This window comes from Lynx canadensis, chromosome A1 (genome assembly GCF_007474595.2).
Source record: "Lynx canadensis isolate LIC74 chromosome A1, mLynCan4.pri.v2, whole genome shotgun sequence".
NCBI classification, from domain to species: Eukaryota; Metazoa; Chordata; class Mammalia; order Carnivora; family Felidae; genus Lynx; species Lynx canadensis.
The window spans coordinates 176,834,592-176,854,632 of NC_044303.2; the positions used below are offsets into that span (position 1 = coordinate 176,834,592).

At 42.0% G+C, this 20,041-nt stretch overlaps 1 protein-coding gene across 1 annotated transcript in view; it reads right to left on the reverse strand.

The window, feature by feature from the left end:
- CREBRF (CREB3 regulatory factor) overlaps positions 1-19,602 on the reverse strand; it is a 58,216-nt gene extending 38,614 nt beyond the window's left edge. Inside the window, exon 1 of the mRNA XM_030327513.1 lies at positions 19,494-19,602. The gene's annotated coding sequence lies outside the window, so the exon portion shown is untranslated. The remainder of the gene's footprint in view (positions 1-19,493) is intronic.
- Positions 19,603-20,041: the final 439 nt, after the last annotated feature.

Sequence of the window (20,041 nt, forward strand, 5' to 3'; positions counted from 1 at the left end):
TCAAAGGCCTCTGCTGAACAAATAAGAGACTGTCAACAAGGGATTCAACAATTGGTCCACTTTTTAGATTAATAAATTGACAACCATTTGTATTTCCTGGATCTTTGCTGGGCTCTCCCCTCTGGTGGGCTCTCATTCTTACGCTACTGTTCTAGCCTAGAAAACACCATCGAGTGCCCAGACTGGGCCTAGAAACAGAATTAACATCTCAATAATTATGCATCTCAATCCAACGCTACAGTCTAACCAGATTATTCCCTGCTCCTGCCAAAGGCCAGTTCTAGTCCAGCTTCTCCTAATGCAGCCTTCCTTCTGCCTTGGTCCTACTACTGATACATAATCTCAGTCCAAATTCTTCCCTTGATTCCTGTGAGAAACAGGGTCAAGTTGCCTTTTCTAGACCTATTACTTTAGATTCCAAAAAGGAGTATGATTCAAATGATGCATTCAACAAACTGGGTTAGTATGGACCTGGGAGACAAGTTTGATACTCTAAAACCTTAAGTTTACCCTTACTAAGCAACAGGGCTGAAGAACTCAAGAAAAACTAAGTTCTATTCAACAAATACTTACTGACGTCTATCAAGGACACCAGCTACCAACAACTTGGTTTATCAGGGAAACACTGGACCAAAAAAGGGCCAAGTTCTAGTCGCAGCTCTCACTTGCAAACTATACAACACTGAGTAGGTCAATCTTTCTAAGCCTCATGTTTCTCATTTCTAGAAAGAAAACACTACTACTAAAAATACTAGTTTCCTGGCCACTGAATTCTCCGAGCCACAAAACCATGTACAGATACAAATACAGGTATATCCCACTTTTTGAAATTCATGTTATGCCACCTCACTTTTACAAAAGACCTACATCAGTACCAGTTTTTGCTAACTGAAAGAAATCCAGAGCAAACTTTTGTTTTTATGAAAAAAGGTGAAAATAGTGTTAAGCATTTGTTGGGCCCTTATAGAGGCAGTGGCACACCACAAGCAGAGCAGCGAGAGCAGCCTCACCAGCTCCTTCCCTGGGAACCACATTCAGCATCTCAGCATCAAGCTGCCACAGCTTGAACAGTGTCTGTGAGCATCTGTGCTTTATCTACATTTATTTTGCGCATGTGTTAGCAAGAGTATCCTAAGGTTATCAGGAAACCCTAGGAGAGGTTATTTTTCGGGTCTGGGAATGATCAAAATTTTTCCTCATAATTAATGATAATTGCTTCTCCACCTTATGACATTTCAGCTTACAAAAGGTTTCAGAAGAGCGTTCTAGTTTTGCATAGCAGGAGAAACCTTTTTTTATTTAAAATTTTATTTAAACACTGGACATCAAAACTAGGCTGTCAATGCAATTAGCAAAAAGACCACTTGTTTGGAGCACTTGACAGGAGACCTGGATTCCAGTTTTGATCCCATAATTAAAACTAAACAGTCTTATGACTTTGAACAAGTTATTTAAATTTATGACTGAGCACCCAGACCGAGGAATTAAAATTATTCTCCTTTAACTATGTAACAGGAATGCTATGAGACTTGAATGAGATATTAAGTTAGGATGTACTAATAAAATAAATCTGAAAGGTGATTATTATCAACAGGTATATTTTGCCAATGCTTTCTTTTGTTGCACAGTAGTCCATCTCAGCAGCTCAACATTTGTGATAGTTATTGGCAGCAAGGCTGAATGTTTTAAGGACACCAATTCCCAAAGAGAGGGTATCCACCATGTAAAGAGTTGAGCACGCACTCCTGGAGTAAAGGTCCTTAGGTGCTTCTCCCAGTCTCTCGGGTAGCAGCAAACAGGATGGGTGAAGAGCCAATTGTACCCCAAGCAGCAGAACCTCTTTTCAGTAATAAACTCTCTCAGTCTCTAAAACTAATGATCCAAGGTCACAATCAATTATCTTCATTCCCAAGGTTTTCCAAATGCTTCATACCATTCCAAACATTTATTGTGAAACAACTACAAACAACAAAATTCCCCACCGAAAAGTGGAAGGGAAAAAAAAGAATAAAGATTTCTACACCAATTACCATTGCACAGAATCTTCTGTAACGATACACTGCTCCCAAATCATCTTCTATACTGGGGAGCCATATACAGAGGGTACATTAATGTTTAGATGAGCAAGTAACAAGAGGAAAAGTGTAACAATGGGCTTTTCAGGAGGCCTTCATACTTCTCAAGAATACCCACTATTTTACTCAAAGCTTTGATATTAAAGTTATGTACTTTAAAAGCAATTAATTTCTCAACGTGTGACCTGAGGAGTATTTGTTCCAAATGATGTTGAATAGTTACTCAACAAAAGGGTTATGAGGTTTGGAAAACACAACATTAAATAAAACTGTTAATACTACCTTTACGTAGGACTTCTTGCGAACTTTAAGGTGCTAGGTGCTAATGTGCATTATAAATCACCAATAGATGAATAGAGCAGATATCATTTCCCAAACTTACTTGATCTTAAAATCCTCTACCCTGCACTCAAGGAGACCTCAAGACTAGAGCTTCTTAAACAACAACACCACCCTAAAGAAAAGGCTAAATTAATTCCCCTAGTTATAAGTTCCTTTTATTCATAGTTCTGGCTCACCAGTTCCCAATATAGTTTTGTGGGCTTTTCAAGGGAGAGAAGACTGTCTTCCATCAGAAATATTTGCCAGTAGGAGTACCTGGGTGGCTCTGTCAGTTATGCATCTGACTCTTGGTTTGGGCTCAGGTCATGATCTCATGGTTCATGGGATCATGCCCGGCACTGGGCTCCACATTCACTGCTTGGAGCCTGCTTGGGATTCTCTCTCTCCCTCTCTACCCCTCCCTCACTTGTGCTCACTCGCTCCCTCTCTCTCAAAATAAATAAGCTTTTTTTAAAAAGAATCATTCGCCAACATTTCCTGTACCTGGGTCTGTTCAGAACTATTCAACAACATCTTCTAGGCACAGGAAGATACCGTTAGCAGAAAATTAGCTCTCTGAAGCAATGTGATGGGGTCCAGGACAGGCCACCCCAAAATATGCCACCCTGGTATATTATTTTTAATTAAAGTTACTCAACAAAGAGCCAGTACAAGAAAGATACTCTGACCCTCTTCTGTCCCCCTGAAAGCAGGAAATAAAGTCTTCATGTGGAAGGTACCCTCCCTGCACCTGGGAGATAGAGGCATACTTATTGCCAGAGATAGGCAATTCAGGGCCAAGAAGGTTGTATAAATAAACCTTGTTATCTCTTCATTAATTTGCTATCCCAAGCCCAACCATCTTTGTCTTATCAACTCTTAACAGATTTATTGTTCCTTTGTCTAAAAGGTATAAAAGCTGCCTGCTTTGGTCACTTCTTTGAATCTCTTACTTCTTTGAGCTCCTATACATATGAAATTAATTTTTTTTCTCCTGTTAATCTGCCTTGTGTCAATTTAATTACATAAGACCAGCCAAAGAACCTACAAGGGAAGAAAGAAAAAGTTTCCCTCCCCTACAAATGAGATGGACCAAATGACTGATTTATGAGCATTTACCACTTTATCGAAGACAACCACAGCTCAGTATCTTTCATAGCCCTTTTTACCAAGTCCTTCCCTAGGTTTTTTCAGTACTCCACTTGAAAATACGTTGAGGCTTACTATGTACATTAGGCAAGACAAAAGTGAATGTGAAGTAAGATGATAGGTAAGGCCAAAGGACTTTTACAAAAGCTCATCCCTCGGATTGCTCAAACCACTAATCCAAACTTAAAAAGCCAAACTGAAGAGCTGACTGCAGGGGCCCAGGCAGCTTACACATATCCAAGAGCCCCTAAATTGTGCCCCTTCTGAACCTGAGGGTTTCACGTGATTCCTGGGAGTCCACATATGTTTAAAAGGCTAGGGGCGCCTGGGTGGCGCAGTCGGTTAAGCGTCCGACTTCAGCCAGGTCACGATCCTGCGGTCCGGGAGTTCGAGCCCCGCGTCAGGCTCTGGGCTGATGGCTCAGAGCCTGGAGCCTGTTTCCGATTCTGTGTCTCCCTCTCTCTCTGCCCCTCCCCCGTTCATGCTCTGTCTCTCTCTGTCCCAAAAATAAATAAACGTTGAAAAAAAAAAGTTTTTAAAAAAAAGGCTAAAAATATAAATGAATTTATAAATGAAAATATCTTATAAAAAAGCAGATACTATATGTGATGGTCAGAATCCCTAGAGCTCCCCTTTTATGGCACTAACTTAGGTCACTGCTCCCTCTTAGTTAACCCGAGGGAACTGATTCCTCACACGTGGGAGGTAGCATTTCTGAGTTATCCAACACTCATCAGAGTAGAGGTCAAAAGCTTTCTGACACACCCATTAGGATGGTTATTACCCAAAAACCAGAAAATAACAAGTGGAGGATATTGAGGAGGATACGGAAACATTGGAACCCTTGTGTAATTGCTGGTAGGAATGCAAAGTGGTGCAGCTGGGAATCTCTAGCAGTTCCTCACCAAGTTAAACATGAATTCATACGATCCAGCAATTCCACATCTGGCTATATATCCAAAAGAATTGAAAGCAGAGACTCAAACAGATACACATACACCCATTTACACAGCAACATTATTCACAATAGCCAAAAGGTGGGAACAACCCTACCAGCCATCAACAGATGACTGGATAAACAAAATGCAGTAACCCACCCCCCCCACACACACACGTAGTAGTACATACAACGGAACATTATTCAGCCATACAAAGGAATGAAATTCTAATCATGGATGAACCTTGAAAACATGATGCTAGGTGAAATAAACCAGACACAAAGGGACAAATATTATATGATTCTACTTATATGAGGTAGCAGGATGGGCAAATTCATGGAACAGAAAGTGGAATAGAGGTTACCAGAGGCTGGGAGAGTTATTGTTTGATGGGTACAGAGTTTCTATCTAGAATGAGGAAAATGTTCTGGAAAGTTACACAAGAATGTCAATGTACTGAATGCCAATGAACTCTACACTTGAAAATGGTTTAAATGGCCAAATTTGTTTTATGAAAAATACTTAAAAATTTTTTGAGGTAAGAAATGCCAACACATTTACATTGTTAAGTAATTCACATGCCATGGTTTATTTTAATATTCCCTAATCTTTGCTGGTTCGTGCTCATCATTTCTTTCATGTGTGCAGAGTTTCTGGGTTCTCTCTGTTATCTTTCAACTGTACTAGATCCACAATTCTAAGATGTGGCTCACTGTCCTGACCCCCTAATTTAAATAAACCATTTTTCCTGAAGCTTAATCCCCAAGTAAAGATGAAAGAAAGGAAGGAGAGCGGAGGAAAGGGAAGAAGGAAGGAAAGAAGGACCACCGACTTGGTAATTTAAGTTTATACAGTGTGTATGTCCCACGGGATTCCCCATGGGACAGTTCATCAGTTTGCCCAAGCTCCTTAGCAGACCAGGACCCATGAGCCACATTCCATCCATCCTGCCATACTTCATATGTCCCACTCAACAATTCCTTTTGAAAACTATGCAGTAGAATAGTGAACAAAATAGTTCTATGGAACAAAACAGTTCTTCAGATGCTTACTGAATCAAGTCACTACCTGTTTCACGGCACAGCAGAAATCAGAGATCCACTAATCTCCAAACCATTAAGGGAGCATACACTGCCTATGCAAGGAACACATGGGGCAAATGGTGGTGGCCACATTCTCCCTTTATTATGTAATATAAATCCCATGAACACACTGCAAGTGAACTGCTATTCTCTACCTTTCAACAGCAGTTCTCTGGACTCCAAGATATAGAAAACAGGTAACACTTCACACTAAATGGTTATACTTTATGTCTGGAATTATTAGCAAAAGACCCCCATTATTTATTTTCCAAACCTTGCTGCTGCTGGTGTTTAAGGAAAAGAGCAGGGTAAAGAGAGAGAAAGACGTATCTTTTCCCTCATACTGAGTGAGAAAAGATCATTTTCTTAGCCACGTAGTACCTATCATGGCCCTATATAAGCAGATGTAATCCTCCTACCGTAACACTTTGTGAACTTTTTTAATTTTTGTTTTTTTAATGTTTATTTATTTTTGAGAGAGACAGAGTATGAGCAGGGGAGGGGCAGAGAGAGACAGAGAGAGACAGAATCTGAAGCAAGCTCCAGGCTCTGAGCTGTCGGCAACAGAGCCCAATGTGGGGCTCCAACTCATGGACCGCAAGATCATGACCTGAGCTGAAGTCGGATGCTTAACCAACTGAGCCGCCCAGGTGCCCCATTTTGTAAACTCTTTATTCCTGGGTAAATCCGATAGTCCCCTTTTATCCTCACATTCAGAGAGTTTTAAAAATACGGATATTTTAATTAAAATAATTACATTTTACTGAGAATCCTGAGGAGTTAAGAAAAGATACTACATCTCAAAAATGATCTCTCCCTGAAATACAGTTTTGGAGGAAGACATAAGACCTCTCAGAATTTTATTCAATTCCTTTCCAAAGGCTCCTGCCCAATTTTAATCTTTGACCTACAGAAACATATGGGAGCTTACTTAAAACCCTTTGGGATCCAAAAAGAAAGACCGTTAAAGCAGGTGTCTGGATCGACGTGAGTTAAACAGGAAGAGCTACTTTTTATTTCTCTTTTTAATTTTTTTAAATGTTTATTTTTGCGACAGAGAAGAGACAAAGTGTGAGCAGGGGAGGGGCAGAGAGAGAGGGAGACACAGAATTCGCAGCAGGCTCCAGGCTCTGAGCTGTCAGCACAGAGCCCAACGTGGGGTTTGAACTCATGGACCGTGAGATCATGACCTGAGCCGAAGTCGGATGCTTAACCGACTGAGCCATCCAGGCGCCCCCAGGAAGAGCTACTTTCTGTTTCTAAAAACTATTAACTACAAGATATTAGGGGTCTTCTGAAGCATTGAAACCTATCAATTAAGTTGTTCAGAGCACAAGAATAAGAGTATGGGACAGTTTTTGACAGAACTAAAGAATGCATTTCTAACCCCAGCCACACTTGGTTACCACTGGCGACAAAATATTCACAAGTTTATACCTGTATCACTGTTTACATACAACAGGCACGTTGCTATACCCCGTCATTTGATAAAACAAGTTGGTGAAGTAGTTAGGGTACGTATTAACATCACTGCCATGCCCTAACCTCTGTCCAACCATTTTTACATTAATAAAAAAAGTCCAGCAAGGATAAGGGATTTATCTGAGGTCATTTAGTAAATGCCTCTGTGCAAACCTATCATTATAGAGACTGTCTCGTTCAGTGCATCTCCAGAAGACTTCCAAATCCACACCTTCAGCCTAAATATGTGAATGCATGAGCCCTACCTTCTGAGAACCAGGTATTTCCATGTTCATTCACATCCCATGACCTCAGACACAGCATGTCACCTTCCTATCCAAACATTTCCATTCTGTCAGCAGTACTACCACTTTCAGACATCCAGGCATGGAACACTGATCTCAACCCTCTTTTCTTCCTCCTCAAGTCTTTGTTAAATCATGCCAGTTCTCTTAACAAAGATACACAGACAACTTACCTTGTACCCAGCACACAGGCATCTGTTCATCTTTGCCTTTCCCACTTTCTCAACTCTTACTTGTGCCTCATCGTTTTATATTTACCATTCCAATAGTTGCCCTACAGACCTTCCTGCTGCCCTAGAGACCTTCCCCCCCTCTCTCCAGTTCTTATGTCCCACTGTATTTTCTCCCTAAACCACCACTTTCTATTAGCATTGTGCTCAAAAATTTTCATCAACTCCCAGAAATGTCTTGGATAATGTTCAAAATACTCAGATACAATGAAACTACCTTTCCAATCCCATCTTCCACTACCATTTTATAACACTAATATTAGCTTGATCTTTCAATTCCATCAAACCCTTGAGGTACACACAATCTCACTTCATTCCACCAGGAATTTCCAACAGTGAGGCTCTGGCCTTTTATGCCTTTGCTCATAATGGCTTTTCTCTTCCTCCTCCTCAATCCCTTGTCTCCACTATCAGATCGTAAAATCTTTGAGAACGACCATCTCTATTTCACAACAGTGCCAAAAGCAATGCCTTTCCCAGGACAGGCATCCAGACAAGAGCTGACGGACAATGAATGGGAAATCCCCTAAGATCACAGGTCTTTCTGGATAAGGAGTCAGAGGTGCAACTTTCTTTACATACAAAGAAGTCAGTCATTTAGTATACAATTGACCCTTGGATCATGGGTTTGAACTGTGTGGGTCTACTTATGCATAAATGTTTTTCAATAAGTACAGTACTGTAAAAGTATGTTCCCTTCTTTATGATTTTAAGAACATTTTTTTCTCCAGCTTACTTTATTGTAAGAATACAGTATATAATATATACAACATACAAAATACGTGCTAATCAATTGTTTATGTTATCGGTAAGGCTTCTTGTCAACAGCAGGCTATTAATAGTTAAATTTTGGGAGAGTGAAAAGTTACACATGGTTTTCAACTGCATGGGAGGGGAAGGTTAGTGCCCCTGACCCACATGATATTCAAGGGCACTGTATATTTATTGATCATCTCTTATGTGCTCTGAAGTTATCTAGTAGTAGCTTGTTAATTTGAGTCTTGAATCACTGTAGTGTCATATAATAAAAATATTTTAAATTGTACTCCTGAATTTTCTTTTACACAACCAGGAAAAGTATTATCTGAATTCCAGTCAATTCTGAAGACCAGAGAGAATTCTTCTTTAGTGAGGAGAGGGAAGAGGACGGAGTAGGATTAAATTTTATTTAAACCAACTGAATTAAGGCACTGGACTGATACATGTTACACTGTTCTGTCTCTTCCCACTCCCATTTTTAATTAAAACAAGATATTTTTGCAGGTTAAACGCTGAAATTTTAAAGAATCCTTTAGTTTTCTGAGCTCTTCAGCAGAGCTACAAAGTGTAAAAAGGAACCCGCAGGATTAAAGGTCGTAGCATAGAAACAGACAGTGGTGTAAGCAAACACGCTTGAACCATCCTGCAAGATTCCAGCAGAATAACCATCACGAGACACGCTGGACATACCCTAACAACTTCAGCACTCATTATCAGCGATCTGGGCTCTTCTTCAAACTTCGTTTCCTCCCTCCTTTCCCAGATTGGACACTTTTGAAAAGTAGCAAAAATATATACAACAATTTTGAAATCCTCTTCAAATTCTATTGTGTGAAATGAGCTACACCACTGGCACAAGACTACAGAACAGCAGGTACAGGGGTTATGGGCATAAGGCTACAAAGAGGTTGTGAATAGTTTTTTGCAGTCTTTTCTTTCAACACTGAGAAAGGCTGGCTCTTTGGCTCTAGTACTCCAAAGGCTTGCTCTGTGAGAAGCAAACTCTAGATTCAAAATAAAAGTTTCTGCTTTATAAGTATTTGGAATTTCATTCTAGATTCTTACTTGGCTTCTTTTATTTGTAAATACAAGAAGAATTCCCCATCTCACTTTGCAGGGATTTTGTGATTCACATTAATATGTGCCCTGGCACAAAACAGATAAATAGCTACTCAATAAATTGTGGCTATTTTTTATTCTAAGATTTCTTCCTTGTTATAAAATAATCCTGGGGCGTTGCAGCTACTTAAGGTATACACCCAAACTCAACTCAGAGTCCTAGATTGTCTAAATTCCACACTTAATTATCACAAAAACTCAACTGCTTGGCACTAGGATGTATAAGGTATACACAGGCAACACAGGTCATTTAACATCCTTGTCCTGGTTTATGAGGGTCAGTGTCAATTATGCTGGTTTAATCAGCAAAAGAATCTTTGGATTTACAAAGTAATTCATAAAGCTGCCAGCTAGTCATCTCTGTACACAATAAAGAGCTGGCAGGGCACCTGGCTGGCTCAGTCGATAGAGTGTGACTCTTGATCTCTGGGTTGTAAGTTTGAGCCCTACAGTGGGTGTAGAGATTACTTAAAAATAAAATAAGGGCAGCTGGGTGACTCAGTCAGTGGAGCTGCCGACTGCGGCTCAGGTCATATCTCACCGTTAGCAAATTCGAGCCCCAAATTGGGCTCCCTGCTGTCAGCACAGCCTGCTTCGGATCTTTTGTCCCCCTTTCTTTCTGCCCCTCCTCCTCCCACCCCCGTGTGCACACGTGCTCTATCAAAAATAAACAGTTAAAATAAAGAAAGAAAAGAAAAACACAACACAACACAACAATAAAGAACTGGCAAGTAGGGGTGACTGGGTGGCTCAATCAGTGGAGCACATGACTCTTGATCTCAGGATTGTAAATTCAAGCTCCACAGTGGGTGTAGAGATCACTTAAAAAAATCTTAAAAAAAAAAAACTGGCAAGAAAATTACAAGAGGGAAAGGCTTTCTTCAGAGAGATTATAGCTCTAATTGTCCAATTACATACAGTTTATCTTTTTTATAGTTATATTAGCTTCACCATAGATTATGGGTAACTCAAGAGAATGGACTTAACATTTAAAACTTATCTTTTTTTTTTTTTTCAACGTTTATTTATTTTTGGGACAGAGAGAGACAGAGCATGAACGGGGGAGGGGCAGAGAGAGAGGGAGACACAGAATCGGAAACAGGCTCCAGGCTCTGAGCCATCAGCCCAGAGCCCGACGCAGGGCTTGAACTCACGGACTGCGAGATCGTGACCTGGCTGAAGTCAGACGCTTAACCGACTGCGCCACCCAGGCACCCCTAAAACTTATCTTTATATCCGTAATACCTTACACAGTTCCTAATAAATACACACAGTTTATATTATACTTGTCTCAATAGGGTTCAGAATAAACCAAAGGAGATGGACTATCTCAATTGCCAGGAAAACAGAACTTTGAATAGAATGAGCCACTATCAAAGAAGTACCAAAAGTAAAAAGAATCTGATCCCACCCTCCCATCAGACACTCAGAATTCTGATAATCCTACCAGAGAAAAGAACGAAATTCATTTATAGTAATTCATTCGTTTTTCACTGGGGAGGTTGGACAACCACAAGTTATTATGCTAAGCTACTAGGGAGCAAGATCCTACCAAGTTCACTCTACCAGGAATATACACAATTTAAAACAAAACACAAAGTTAACTGAAGATTTAAGACAAAGGTCTCCAACTGGAGCCACAAATCAATGCCTACATACGGGTTTTTTTCGGCTCACACAATGAAAACATTAAAATGAAAAAATTAAAATGAAAAAAATTAATTAAAAAAATTTAATTTTAACTACCAGCATTTAAATTGGAAATTTCATATAAAATTTCTGAATCCTGTTAACAAATGCCACTCTCTTGGGGGGGGGGTAGTCACTGGGTACATATTTCCAGCAAGATCACTTGAACTGAATCACTCAAACTGAAATGAGTTATCCCTTTAAACTGGCCTGTGCTCTCCAGCTTGCTCCAATCTCTACCAATTGCATTTTACAGATGAGGTATCTAAGCTAACACATTGCCAAAAACCACAGCACAAGCAAAAAGCCTGTTTGTGAATACAGTTAACTCCAGGACTTTTACTCGTAAGCATTCTGCAACTGGACCTCCAAATCAAAGATAGTTAATGATAAAAGAAGTATTTAAAAGATCTGCGCATGAATGTTTATAGCAGTTTTATTCACAATGGCCTAAAATCTGGAAGCAAACCCAAAATGGATGGACAGACTGTGGTACATCCATACAGTAACAAGTACTCAACTGATACTTGAAATGACATGAAATCTCAAAAGCATTATGTTAAGGAAAAGCAGACAGACTCAAAAGACAACACATTCTATGACTGCATTTAAATGAAATTCCAGGAGGGGCCTCTGGGTAGCTCAGTCAGTTAAAGGTCCCACTTCAGCTCAGGTCACACTCTTGTGGACTGTGGGTTCGAGCCCCACGTCAGGCTCTGGGCTGACAGCTCGGAGCCTGGAGCCTGCTTCAGATTCTGTGTCTCCCTCTCTCTCTGCCCCTCCCCTCTCTGCGCGCACACACTCTCTCTCAAAATAAACATTAACAAATAAATAAATGAAATGAAATTCCAGGAAGAGAAAACTATAGTAATAGGAAGTAAATCAGTGATTGGGGGCCAGAGGTGAAGCAGGGTCATGAGGGAACTTTTTGGGAATGTTCCGTTATCATGACTGCAGAGGTAATTAGATGACTGCATATATTTGTCAAAACTAAAAATTAGGTGAACTTTATTTTATGCAAATTATACCTCAATAAAGCTGACTTAAAAAGAGGTGTTTAGAAAATACTATAAAACTACAGAGAAGAGTACTATCATCTCTACTTGGGTAATTTCGGGAAAACGTCAGGAAAAGGTGATATATGAATTGGATCTCAACATAGAATAATTTTAAGGTGCATAAGAGATAGAAAACAAAATCTGTAAGTGATTATATTCTGCATTGTAACCTATGAGAAATGGCATCTCTGAATACAAAGAAAATGCTTCATAAAAGGAAATTCATAGAGATGGATAATCAGTACTTGGATAGGTATCAAAGACAAGTTGATTTCACAAGACTTCCCAAAAGGAAATCAACTCAGACATATATTACTGCTCAAATGCAAAATAAGCAGAAAGAAAATGCGTGAAAGTGTTTTTGTTTTTAAATAAAGCAAAATGAAAAGGAAAAGCAAGAGTCAAAAAAAAGGTGAAAAGAAACTCAAAGGGAATAAAGAAAGGGATGCAAGCAAGGAGGTAAAATAAAGGCAAGAGACACATTTGGTCAGAATAAAAGGTATGTTGGTACTGACAAACTGTAAGAGAGAAAGGAGATATGTTAGATCTTGATGAAGGACTAAAAGAAAAACTAACAACTATGGGGAAAGAGAGCATCTAATCAAAGTCAGAGCTACAGAGAAAAGAGACCAGAGACCTGGCAGTATAGAGCAGGCCCAGGAGAAGTAGAGAACAAGGGGAAAACAAAAAAGCACTTTCCTCCTAAATCTCACCAAGTAGTCTCCTCCCCTTCCATCTATCCCCTCTCCATGACCCTGCCTTAGGCGAAGCCTTCTCATACCCAAGCCTATCCCACAAATTGCATACATCATCTTTCATTTTTTTAAGTAGGCTCTACACCCAACGTGGGGCTTGAACTCTTGAACCCAAGATCAAGAGTCACATTCTCTACCAGCTGAGCCAGGTGCCCCGCATACCCCTTTTATACCTCCTTGACTGAACTAGAATGCTTCCTTTGCTGGTCTTCAAAACTCAGTTCAGGGGCACCTGGGTGGCTCAGTGGGTTAAGTGTCTGACTTCGGCTCAGGTCATGATCTCATGGTGGTCTGTGGGTACGAGCCCTGTGTGAGCTGACAGCTCAGAGCCTGGAGCCTGCTTGGGATTCTGTTTCCCTCTCTCTCTGCCCCTCCCCTGCTCCCGCGCGCACTCTCTCTCTCAAAAATAAGTATTAAAAAAAACCAAACCCAGTTCAAATAGACCTTTTCCGTGAAGTTTCTCCAACTTTCACAGGCAGAGTTAGTAGTCCCTCTTCCATATCTTCAGAACATGTTGTTCTAAATGCTATCCTGTTGAACTGCAATGTCGGTCTCCTCTATTAGTTTATGAGCAACTCCAGTAGAGCATTCAATAGGAAGGATGAAAACCCTTACTAAAAAGCATTTAAAAAAACTGTGAAGTCTTTTTACAAGTAGGAAATTTTATACATCTTATACATCACAAGTAGGAAGCTAGAAGCCTTGCTGTTTAAAGGGATTCTACAGTGAATCTTTTGAACAAGAGCCCACATGGCCTACCCCTACTTCCTCCCCATACCATAAAGGACCCTTTTGCAAAGTTTTATTTTCTTTTAACTGGCCCATGGTCAACTTTTTTTTTTAATATATTTTTTTAAGTTTATTTATTTTGAGAGAGAGAGAGAGAGCATTCAAGCAGGGGAGGGGCAGAGAGAGAGAATTCCAAGCAGGCTCCACGCTGTCAGCACAGAGCCTGACACAGGGCTTGATCACACGAACCATGAGATCATGACCTAAGCCAATATCAAGAGTTGAACACTTAGACTGAGCCATCCAGATGCCCCTTGAAGTTTTATTTTTGTAATGCTTTAAATTTCCAGTGAATGACAAAAACATAAAGAGAAGGCAAACTGCATCAGGAATAGTGTGTAGTAGTCAAAGAAGGAATTTCCTCTCTGAAATTAAAAAAAAAAAAAAAAAAAAGCACCTTAAACCCTCAAAGGCAGAACATCATATACTAAAGAAAATAAGTGTACAAAAAGAATCTGAAGAAAACTGGAGGGAACAAAATTAGCACGCTCATAATACTTTCACAGGGAAACTGTCAAAGTCAACAACACCCAAGGATAAATAAGTAAAACATGACTTTGTAACAAAATATGTAAAAGTGGGTTTGGTGTTAAGAGGACAGAATAGCAGAGGGAAAAAAATGGACAGAATAGGAGGATGATCAGAATTGCTGGGAATCAGTGGGGAGATGAGCGGTTTAGAAAGTCGTTTAGGGAGTAAAGTTCCGTTTTGGAAGAAAGGTCATGAACTGGTGAAAAAGCATGTAAGGCTTGGCTGGCAGAGGAACGGGATGGTACTGCAGTCACCAAGTAGCACTGCAGTCCCCTGCAACAAACTCTGAGTCTAACTGTCCCCACTGGGATGAACCAGACTTAGTAGCAAGAACGATTTTACAGTGCTTCCCCAAGACAAGGAACACTGCTATACAGATGAACAATTATCACAAACCTCTAAGAAATAAGAGGTTCCACTCACATTTGCCAAACACTCAGAGACCAAGTGTGCCAAGAGCTAATGACAAATCCAAAGGACAAGGCACAGGGGTTTTATGTGTGTGCGCGTGCATATCTGTATGCATGCGTCTAGAAGGAATATTCAACAAATTTAACTAATAGAATGTATCTGAAAAAATTTTTTAAGAATTCAAGAGATTTTAAGACATCATCAAAATAGCTTTTACATAAACTTTCTTAAAAGGTCAATTTTTAAGTGAAATAGATGGTGATTAATTCCTCCCTTCCAACTAAGCCCAACATCTCTACCAATAGCAAACTGACTTACTGCCTTCCAGATAAGCAATCTTTAGCAATTCACTCATTTATTTAAATTTTTTTAATGTTTATTTATTTTTGAGAGAGAGAGGGAGAGAGAGAGAGAAAGAGAGAGAGAGAGAAAGAGAGAGAGTATGAGCCGGGGAGGGGCAGAGAGAGAGGGAAACACAGAATCTGAAGCAGGCTCCAGGCTCTGAGCTGTCAGCACAGAGCCTGATGTGGGGCTCAAACCCACGAACTGTGAGATCATGACCTGAGCTGAAGTCGGATGCTTAACCGACTGAGCCATCCAGGCACCGATTTACTCATTTAATTAAACAGTTCACAAGCACTAAAAGATGTTGGGCACTGGGGATATAGAAATAAAGAGGCAGACTCTGATCTCAAGTTGCTCACCAGGTAGATGAGATAAATGAGTAGATAAATACTGTAGAGTAGAACAAGTACTAATAAAGATAAATTGAGAGGCAATTAAACTATGAGAAAAAAAAACGGAAGAGAGATTTGAGAGGTGGTTCCAAGCAGCTGGAAGTATTAGCATATTCAAAGTAGAAAAGCTTGGGAATACAGTAACTGACACTTTCCCAATCCCACTGTGAGACAGAAAATATTAATCTCTCCCATCACAAATTAATAAACTGGATTACCCACAGTCACCCAGGCAAACAGCAGGTTAACTAGAAAAAAGATTATAGGCCACATGATGCTTATCAGTTTTAAGAGATCAATATATTCTCCTTTCTCAACTGTCATGCTCGCACTTGAAATCCAGTTCAAGTCAACAAAACTGGAGAAATACTACACAGAAACTAAGCAAAAAGCCACCCATGAGAAAATTAAGTATATGCCTGTGTAGTATTTTTAGGTTTTGGCATCTCGGCTTCAGTGGGCACTTAGCACCACTTGACGTTTTCCAAGGAAGGGAAGGGGTAGCAATCTGTACGTTTTGGGGTCTTGTGTGAAAAAGTACCCAACCCTATTTAGGTAATTTCACAAACATCTCAGGCAATGGCACTATCAGTGTGGCTTCCAAATTAACTGCATGATGTATATAAGAGCTAAGTGTGTGGACGATTCACTGACATCTCTTCAAACAGCTATACACAGTTTTATTAGGCATGATAACCTAAATGCACTTTTAGGTATCAACAGGACCATACTCTCGACTGTATTAAGGTTCTTAGGTATCATACCTTAAAAAGCAAAATCTTTTCAATCAGAATGCATCTCTAAAATAAATAGGACTTAATATTCCAACATTTGCTTTAAAATGTCTTTTCAGGAAAACATCTATCCACAAATGATATAAAAATATAGAATACAATACTCCCATGTGCTCTTATTCTAAAAGTTCTTCAAGAGATACGTACATTCTACAAGTGTTCCAATTACTACTTTTGATGCATGTTCATATAGGCTGCAATATCTAGACATCTAAGTAATTAAAACCCAGTGACTGATATCTTAGAATAGAGGTTGACAAACTACAACCTTCAACCACAACCGGCTGGTGTAAATAAATCTTATTACAATACAGCCCCAAACAAATTGTCTATGGCTGTTCATGCAATTTGCAGAGCTGAGTAGTTGGGCCAGAGACTACATGGCCCACAAAGCCTACGTATTTACTAATTGACCCTGAACAGAAAAAGTCTGTCAACCCCTATCTTAAAATCATCAGACTAATGACCTGACAAATTATGTCGCCTAAGAGTTTACCTAGCCTGGATGATGAACTACTGAATACAATGAAAGAGAATTCTTCCCCAAAACATCCAAGTCAAAACCCACAGGGAAGCAAACCTCTGCTGATTCATTCCAAGTCATATAATTGTCAATCTTGACTAAAAACTAAACTTTCAAAGCAAATGGTGGATTCAACTCTTAATCTTTTAAAAACTGTGTTACATTAATAGAATAAACATACAAACTTACTGACTTTCACTGTCACTTGTATAGTTAACCACCACCAGGGAACCATGCAAGTTATTCTTTTACTCCTTAAGCTGGCATCCAAGAGCCCACACACAGTGAACCAGTAAACAAAGTAGGCCATAATCTTTCTAAGTTTGCTTTCACCTGTCACGACAGAGAATGGGATGGTAAGTGGAACATCCAAAATCTCTTCTTCTGGATGTATTCAGCCTCTTCTATGCTTACTAGTCTAAAAATCCCAAAGTTGGTATGTAAGTCATAGGGAAGAATTACAGTCAAGTAAGTCCTGCTGGATCTATTTGCCATTCTCCATTTATTTTATCTAAGTAAGCACTAGGCCCAATGTAGCGCTTGAACCTGACCCCGAGATCAAAAGCGGCATGATCTACCCACTGATCTAGCCAGGCACCCCTCTTTATGCCATTCTTCAAATAAGAAAAAAAAAAAAAAAGCTAATACTTTCTTTGCTATAAAAGTTGTATTTAAGAACTGACGTCTGTTAAAAAATCAGGGATTACATTTTTACGTATCATTCTTAACAGTACTGAGTCTATCATGTCCAATTAATACAGAAATTAACAAATCATTTATTTACCGATTATTATTATTCTCCAGTTACAATAGGAGATAACGCCTATTCGTAAATACAGACAACTCTTGAATAGCCTCTCCTTGATACCCTAAGTGTTTAACCAAAGATGCATCAACACGCAGCCTGGTACCCTCGACAATACGAGTGCAGTTACAGGTTGTAAGGTGACGTGAACATAAATCTAAATCAAGCATTTAATAAGGCGACGGGATGCCAAAATAACCAGGAAACAAAGTAAAATAACTGATTTTCTAACTACTCATACCATCTCCCCCCTTCATCTTTGGTGCTTTCCTAGCTATTTTGGATAAAAAGAAAACGGGGGGAAATATTGAACAGTACAATCAAGTGACAACCAGTTTACCACAGATGACCAGATTTACACAAAAGTCTTCTCTTCTGCTTTTTAAAAAGGAAGTTAAGTCAGATCTTGATCCTATTCCTCACCTGCAGGATATTCAGAAGACAAACTCCTAAAGAGCCTTCAAATGTAAATAATTTTCTGAAGGCTGTTTTCTCATGAAATTGATTCACGTGAGCTACAGATTTATGTTAGCAGGAGGGGCAAATTACTCCTAAGACTGGACAAGCAAGTGCGGGGGCGATCTTCAGAAGGTACCCTGATGAAAACATGGAAACCCCACCCAGCTCTTAACTTTCTCGGCTTTTTCTAGTCCCGGCTTCTGTGCAAAATCCAGAGAAGCAGAACTTCCTCCTCACTGCCTGCCTCTATCTGAGGCCTTGTGCCGAAATTCAGACCGCTAGTTATCCAAGTACCTTCTTAAGGTAGTCGTAAGGCTCAAGCCCGCTCAGAAAACAGCAAAAAGGTTTGCTTTCTTGGATTAGAAGAGAGCAATTACAGGGTTTGGCGGCCGTGTTTGTCAGGAAGGGTAGGGCAGAGAAAGAGGGAGAATCCAGAGATTGAGCTCCATCTAGTCCCAGGAACCACCCCCATGGGCGGCTAGACTGCCCTCGGTACTTCCCTGCCTCCTCTGCTCGGGAGGGGAGAGCGGTGGGTCGGGGTCTGGCTCCCCTGAGCTACTTCCTGGTCCGATCAGACTCGCCTTCGGACACCCGAAACGCCCCCGGCCCGGCTCCCTCGCCCTTTGCCCTGTCTCCTCCCCTCTCAGTGACCCACCACCACCGGTCCCCTCCCATCTAACATGGCCGCCCCACCCGGCCCACCCCCCGGCACAGCCTAACAAACTAGGGGGGGGTCCGCGGCACCGCCTCCCCCAAGCCCATTGGCGCGGCAGTCTCCGTCCGCCTGCCCCATTGGGCCGAACGGCCTGCCACTCCGCGCTGAGGGCTCCGCCTACGAGCCGCTTCAAGCTGCTTTGAGAAGACATATAAACAAATCCCGGGAGGGAGGCCCCTCTCGCCCGTCTCTGGGGCGGAGACGGGAAGGGGGAGCGGCTACCCCAGAGACACCCCTGCCTGGAGCCCCCCCACCCCCAGCTCGCGCTTCCTAGTCTCTTGCCTGCACGGTTCCAACCTTAGTGGACCCGGCCCTTCCTCACACGCCCCTCTCTCTCCTCCCCCGCCAGCCTCGCCTCCCCTCCCTTCTCCGGCCCCTCCCACCCGCTCGCTTCTCTGACAGGCCGGTAGCCGGCAGCCACGGCCCGGGGCTTGGAGGCAACAGTGAAGGGCCGGGCGGCCTGGCAGGACAGACGCCTGGAGCTGCCCACCCCCGGTCTACCCTGCCGCCCACCCGTGGGTCCCCTCTACCGCCGCCCCGCGCTTTTATATAACCGTCCCGGGCCGGGGGTGGGGGAGGGGAACCGGGGACCCCGTGACCGGCAGGCGGCAGCCTGAAGCCCGCGCGCCCCCAGCCTCGGCCCTGGTCCCGGCCCCCGCCCCGCGCCGGCCCGGCTCAGAGCCCCGGCGCTGCTGCCTCGTAGGCCAGCGGCCCTCCTCCGCCCCTCGCCTGGCTAGTCCTCCAGCCCAGACCCCTGCGGGATCTGGGCGGAGGGCAACGGAGCTCACCTGTGCGTGTGGGGGCGGCTCAGGGGCTCGGTCCGGTTCCGCTGCAGGGGCCGCGGCCCCTCTCCATGCTGCCTCGGTTTGTTTTGTTTATGTCCTTCCTGACGGGTTCCCGGAAATCGCGTGACTCGCCCCCCTCACGTGGGCCGCGGCGAGGAGGAGGAGGGAGGCGGGGGCCCGCCGGCCTCGGGCCAATCGCGAGACGCTCTACAGCCGGGCCAATCAGGAACTCGGCCCGGCAGGGCACCCCTGTCACATGACGCCGGAGGGGCGGATTGCCGGGAAAAACCAGGAAGAGGGGGCGGAGCGGGGGCTTGGCGCCTGCCACTGCTGCGTGGGCGTGGGCCGACTTTGATACCCAGCCACACTCACGTTTGTAGAGGAGGTTCATTTACAATGACTTTCCCATCCAGCGTTTTATCTGATCTCACAGCTACACGGTGAGGCCTGAATATACGTATACCCGTTTATATTTATGTTTATGCCAATTTGCATTTACATTCGAAGTTCAGTGAAACTTGAAGGGGGCTCCGGGACCATAGTGGCATAAG